Raw genomic sequence first — 7,386 nt, 5'->3', positions numbered from 1 at the left:
AAACACAATCAAACAGATGAAGGAAAGGAACAAAACCATCCAAGATCTAAAAATGGAACTAGAAACAATAAAGAAATCACAAAGGGAGACAACCCTGGAGTTAGAAAACCTAGGAAAGAGGTCAGAAGTCATAGATGCAAGCATCACTAACAGAATACAAGAGATAGAAGAGAGAATCTCAGGTGCAGAAGATACCATAGACAACATTGACACAACAGTGAAAGAAAATGCAAAAAGCAAAAATCTCCAAACCCCAAACATCCTGGATATCCAGGACACAATGAGAAGACCAAACCTAAGGATAATAGGTACAGAAGAGAGTGAAGATTCCCAACTTAAAGGGCCAGTAAATATCTTCAACAAATTTATAGAGTAAAACTTCCCTAACCTAAAGAAAGTGATGCCCACAAACAAACAAGAAGCTTACAGAACTCTAAATAGACTAGACCAGAAAAGACATTCCTCCTGACACATAATAATCAAAACACCAAATGCACTAAACAAAGAATTTTAAAAGCAGTAAGGAAAAAAGGTCAAGTAACATATAAAGGCAGACCTATCAGAATTACACCAGACTTCTCACCAGAGATGAAAGCTAGAAGATCCTGGGCTGATATCATACAGACCCTAAGAGAACACAAATGCCAGCCCAGGCTACCATACCCAGCAAAACTCTCANTCAATCACCACAGATGGAGAAAATAAGATATTCCATGACAAAACCAAATTTCCACAATATCTTTCCACAAATCCAGCCCCACAAAGGATAATAGGTGGAAAACACCAACACTTGGAGTGAAACTATACCCTAGAAGAAACAAGAAAGCAATTTTTCAACAAACCTACACAAACATAATTCCCCTTCTAAAAAGAAAATTAACAGAAAGTAACAATCACTTTTCCTTAATATCTCTCAAGGTGAAAACGAATATTACCAACATACCCTAATCGATTGAAATTAAAAAATATGACAAATTAGAAATTTGCTGGCTTCTACCTGTTAACTGGTAATAAGGATACATGCTGTATGCTATGCACTATGTTCATAGCAGCCCTATTTATAATAGCCAGAAGCTGGAAAGAACCCAGATGTCCCTCAACAGAGGAATAGATACAGAAAATGTGGTACATTTACTACTCAGCTGTTAAAAACAATGAATTTATGAAATTCTTGGGCAGATGGATATATCTGGAGGATGTGATCCTGAGTGAGGTTATCCAATCACAAAAGAAGTCACTTGATATGCACTCACTGATAAGTGGATATTAGCCCAGAAACTTAGAATACCCAAGATACAATTTGCAAAACACAAGAAAACCAAGAAGAAGGAAGAACGTGTGGATACTTCATTCCTCCTTAGAATAGGGACCAAAATACCCATGGAAGGAGTTACAGAGACAAAGTTTGGAGCTAAGATGAAAGGATGAACCATCCGGAGACTACCCCACCCGGGGATCCATCCCATCATCAGCCACCAAACCCAGACACTATTGCATATGCCAACAAGATTTTGATGAAAGGAACCTGCTATAGCTGTCTCGTGTGAGGCTATGCCAGTGCCTGGCAAATACAGAAGTGGATGCTCACAGTCATCTATTGGATGGAACACAGGAACCCTAATGGAGGAGCTAGAGAAAGTGCCCAAGGAGCTGAAGGGGTCTGCAACCCTATAGGTGGAACAACAATATGAACTAACCAGTAACCCCAGAGCTCGTGTCTCTAGCTGTATATGTAGCAGAAGATGACTTAGTCAGCCATCATTGGGAAGAGAGGCCCCTTGTTCTTGCAAACTTTATATGACCCAGAACAGGGGAATGCCAGGGTCAAGAAGTGGGAGTGGGAGGTTAGTGGAGCAGGGAGGGGGGAGTATATAGGGAAATTTCAGGATAGCATTTGAAATGTAAATGAAATAAATACCAAATAAAAAATTGGAAAAAAAAAAAGAAATTTGTTGGCTGTCATCCCATGGTCTCTCTAATTTGTAATTGGAGAAATAGGTCCAATATTGTACAATCTATACATACTTTCTGCTTGTTCGTACATGACAGGGTCTTGCTGTGTGCCACATAATGGTCTTGAAATCATGCTTCTCCTATCTCAGCCTCTCTATTAGTAGGACTGTTTATTTGATATTTTTATACAATACTATGGTTTTTGGAACAGCTTACATATTTCTAAATTATTTATACAGTCAAAACAAATGTAGACAATTAATTTGAGGGTTGGCTTATCATAGAACAGCAAAGAGTGAGACTGAGGCTTTGCTTGATACTTATAATTATTGTATCAATTTTGAAGAAGAGGACTTTATAAGTTAATCTTATTCTGAGGTGAATGTTTTTCAAAATCATCACCTCCAATAAACCAGAATGTTATCCTCACCTAATGTCTGTGCCACCCTCCAAGCAGAACCATTGTTCATTAAAACAGTTGATCAATGACTTCATTGATAGACCATCTTAACACACACATCATTTCTTAAATGAACGTAACCTGTACCCTGAGGGCTGAGAATGGCAACCATCACTCAAGGCAAATAGCTCTGACCGTAGTAGGAAGTCTGTATCCAAAAATTGTACCTACAATTCATTCCTTGGTGCAGCAGAACTGTCAACTCTTAGCTATGGAAGTAAAATCATTTGGTGATGTGAGGGACATTCAAGTCCAGCCTTATTACAATGAACTCTAATGTCCAAATATTGTTCTTATTTTGTGTTTGTAACACAGTAAGAGCCAAGATTTTAAGCTCTACTCAAATAAAAAACAAACAAACAAACAAACAAACAAAAAGATGTTGTCTATTTATGTTCATTAAAAAACGAATAGTGATATTTTATTTTAAAATATCGCAAAGTTAATATATTTGGAGTTATCTAAAATTTATATTGAAAAAATGCATGTATTTTCAGTATAGCTATAGACAAACATCTACATAAGACTCTTCAATTGATTGTTGTTTTATACCACATAACTTTTATAATACTCATTTTTATTTTTACAATATTTTATAAATTTTAAAATATATGATAAAAAACAAAAGGTATTGCAGGTTTTGAAAGGGGGGGGGTTCTCCAGGAGAAGTTAAGGTACAAAGGGAAAGAAGAATGTAATGTAAGTCTATTTACTCAAGATATGTTTTAAAATATTAACAAATTCAGATAAATTGAAATTATGTATCTTTTCTAATCATAATGCAATAAAACTTAAATAAAAAAAGACGCATTAGAGGAAGTTTCTTGTGAATTTTCCCAAAGGGATGAGGTGTTTTAAGGAATGATTGTATTATCCTGATCCCTGAAGGCTGACTGTGTGTCCTGTGGAAAGTGCTATAACTTTTGAGGCAGATTCATATGAAGGTTAAAGAAGTTTCTTTGTAGATTCCAGTCTTCACTGACTTTCTAGCACCAATCAAAATAGTATCATTTTAGGAGATAATAATAATAAAAATGTTTGAGTGTCTGAGTCATGTGTAATATTCAAGTCTAAAAATGGTTATTTCCTATTCCCTCAGGTCCTGGGCTAGAACCAACCCTCATACTCTGTTCTCAGCTCTTCTGCAGCATTCAGCAGCATCTGTAGTGCCCAAGAGTCTGAGAATCTGTCATCCTCAGCCTCCTTGCAGGCCCAGGTATGCCAGAGCCAGCTTTTCCTCAGCACCCAGTATCATCTGTGGTGCCTGAGAGTCCCAGCCAACTCTGGAAGTCTGAGAGGACCTCAAACTGCACTCACCGCCCCTGTCCCCCACCCCACCCCCCAGAGTGCAGTCCTGTGTCCTCTCACAGCCTGCCTAGCAGTGGTGCTGGGTGTGTGAAGTCAAATTTTCTATCACCAGCCTTGCCCGAGCCCTAAGCCGGACATGGGACACCATTTTAACCCACACCTTTTCATCTTGTAAGAATGTTTATTTAGCCAAACACAAAGCTTCCTCAACTTCAAACCTTTACTCATGATTTCTCTATTCAGTTCTCTTTTTCTGTGTTTTCGAACCCATATACCTTACCATATCCTCCACATCTTCTGTGTCCCAGTCCTGAATGCCATGGTGCTGAAATTTTAGCCTTATTTAATTCCTCGTTGGCTTTAATATATACTCTTGACTCCTAACTCTTTATTCTAGAGCTCTTTATTTAAATGACAGTTTTACCCAAATAATGTCCACTTATTTTGTCCTATGCAGCTCAAAAATGTTATTAAGTTCACTTGTCTTCCATCAGCATGCCTAGAATATACAACCAAGAATATCCCTTTACTTACATGATTGAATATAAGTGTCTTCTAAAAACTTGGTTTTTGAGGTTATGGAACAGTTATGACACTACTGAAGTAGATCATAGGAGATTCAAGAAACTTAACATAATTTGAGGCAGTCACTGAAGGCAGCCAGTCTTGCTATTAAGAACTTCAGGTATTAATCCAGGGCATATCTTTGGAACTCTTCCAGTAATTGTGATGGCGCACTGTACTGTGAAGTCTGTCTTTGGTCTCCTATTTCCCATGACATCATCTATTTTCTCTCTTAGATTCAAGCCCATTCTCTGAACTTTTTATAAACTCCTAGTTTTTTTTCCTTCATTTTCGTTAATCTTTCCCCTAACTCTTGCATAGGGGTCCTTGACCTCAGTAAAATGGTTTCCTGTAAATATCTACATCTCTGTCAGGCAGCTGCTCATAGAGCCTCTCTGAAGATAGCTATGCCATGTTCCTGTCTGTAAGCACAACATGGCACTGGTAATAGTGTGAGATTTTGTTTCCTATGCGTGGGATGGATGCCAAGTTCGTCAGGTCACTGGATGGAATTTCCTTCAGTCTCTGCTCCATTTTTATCATTGCATTTCCTTTAGATGGGAAAAATTCTGGGTCAAAAGTTGGCCCATTGTGGTGCCATGTCTATAATGGGGACAATCCCTATCTACTGGTGGTTGTGTCTTCGTGTTCTATCTCCCCACTCACTGTTGGGCATTTTGGTTAAGGTCATTCCTACAGAGTCCTGGGAGTCTCTCACATCTCCCATCCATGCTGCTGCATATTTTCATTCAATCTCCTGGCCCTTCTCTTTATTTCTTTTGTCCCCACATACCTGGCTCTGCCTTTCCCTTTTCCCTCTTCTTCCCTTCTACCAACCATGTCCATACTTCCTCTCCCTCCTGCGATTATATTGTTTCTCCATCGAAGTGAGATTTAAAGATGTACACTTGGGCATTCCTTCTTTTTAAGCTTCATAAGGTTTGTGAGTTTTATCCTGGGTATTCTATACATTTTGGCTAAAATTCACTTATCAGGGAGAACATGTAATGCATATCCTTTTGGGTCTGGGTTATCTCATTCAGGATGATATATTCTAGTTCCATCCATTTGCTGCAATGTGTTGTTTTAATATCCAAATAAGATTTCATTGTGTAAAGGTACATTTCTGTATCAATTCTTTAGTGGATAGATATCTATGTTGTTGCAGATAAGTTTATTTACATGACCTGGTAGTAGCATTGGACATTTTGGTGGTATATGCCCAGGAGTCGTAGAGCTGTGTCTTCAGGTAGAACTACTTCCAATTTCCTAAGGAATATCAAGAATGATTTCCAGAGTGGTCCTAACAGTTTTCAATTCCACCAGGAATGGAGGCATATTCTTCTTTCTCTACATCCTCACCAGCATGTAATGTTGCTTGAGATTTTGATCTTAGCCACTGTCATTTGTTTAATGTAAAATCACATGACCATTTTGATTTGCATTTCCCTGATGACTAAGGATGTTGAATATTTCTTTAAGTATTTCTTGGCTATTCTAGATTTCTCTGTTTAGAATTCTCTGTTTAGCTCTCTTAAAATTAGGTTAATTGGTTTTTTGAAGTCTAACTTCTTGATTTCTTTGTATAATTGGAATACTAGCATTCTATCAGATGTAGAATTAGTGAAGATCTTTCCCAATCTGTAGGTTGCTGTTTTGTCTTATTGAAAGTATTCTTTGCCTTATAGAAGATTTTCAGTTTCATGATGCTCCATTTGCCAATTGTTGATCTTAGAACCTGAACTATTGTTGTTATGTTCAGGAAAATTTCCCCTGTACCAATTTTTTGAGGGTGTTTCCTACTTTCCTTTCTACTAGATTCAGTGTATCTGGTTTTATGTGGAGGTCCTTGATCCACTTGGACTTGTGCTTTGTATAAGGATATAAAAATGGATCAATTTGCCTTGTTCCAAACACAGACTGCTAGTTAGACCAGTACCATTTGCTGTAGATACTTTCTTTTCTCCACTGTATGTGTTTTTTGTTTATTTGTTTGTTTGTTTGTTTGGCTTCTTTGTATATCAAGTGTTCATACTTGTGTCAATTTATTTCTGAGTCTTTAATTCTACTCCATTGATTGATCTTTTTGTTTCTGTATTAATATCATGCATTTTTTAAAACACTATTGCTCTGTAGTACAGCTTGAGGTTAGGGATGATGACTCTCTGAGAAGTTCTTTTAATGTTGATAATTGTTTTTATTACCCTGGCCTATTTTTTCCATATGAAGTTGAGTATTGCTCCTTCCTTGTTTTGTAGAATTGTATTGGTATTTTGATGAGGCTTTGCATTGAATTTCTAGATTTATTTTAGTAAGATGACTAATTTTACTATGTTCATCTTGCTGGCCATTGAGTATGGATATCTTTACATCTTCTGAGGTCTTCTCTCATTTCTTTCTTTAGGGATTTGAAGTTCTTGTCATAAAGATCTTCCACTAGCTTGATTAGAGTTACACGAAGATATTTGATATTACTTGTGGCTATTGTGATAAGACCAGCCATGCAGTATATACTAGAAGGAAAACCTCAACAAAAATAACAGGAACTAACAATCATTGGTCATTAATATCTCTCACCATCAATTGACTCAATTCCAAAAAAACAACATGCTTACAGACTCAATACTTGGACAGAATCCAGCATTGAGCTTATTTAAAAAGGCATACCCCAGTGACAAAGATAGATACTACTTCAGAGTAGTATGTCTTGTAAAAATTTTTCCAAGCAAATGTTCCCTCCCAAAAAAACAATCTGCGGTAGCCATTCTAATATTCAATAAAATAGATTTTTAATCAAAAGTTATCAAAAGAGATGAGGAAGAACACTTCATACTCATCAAAAGAAAAATCCGCTAAGATGAATTCTCAATTCTAACCAGCTATGTCCCAAATGCAAAGGTATCCACATTCATACAAATTGTTGCTAAAGTTCAAAACACATTGGACCCCACAAAATAATAGTGGGAGACTTCAACATGCCACTCTCACCAATGGACTAGTCATTAAATTGGGAATTAAATAGAGACATAGTTAAACTAACAGAAGTTATGAACCAATCACTTTTAACAGATATCTACAGAACATTTCACTCCAAAACAAAA

This window comes from Mus pahari, unplaced genomic scaffold (genome assembly GCF_900095145.1).
Source record: "Mus pahari unplaced genomic scaffold, PAHARI_EIJ_v1.1 scaffold_6429_1, whole genome shotgun sequence".
Lineage (NCBI taxonomy): Eukaryota > Metazoa > Chordata > Mammalia > Rodentia > Muridae > Mus > Mus pahari.
The sequence above is the reverse complement of the archived record's forward strand: the minus strand, read 5'-3'. Positions refer to the sequence as shown.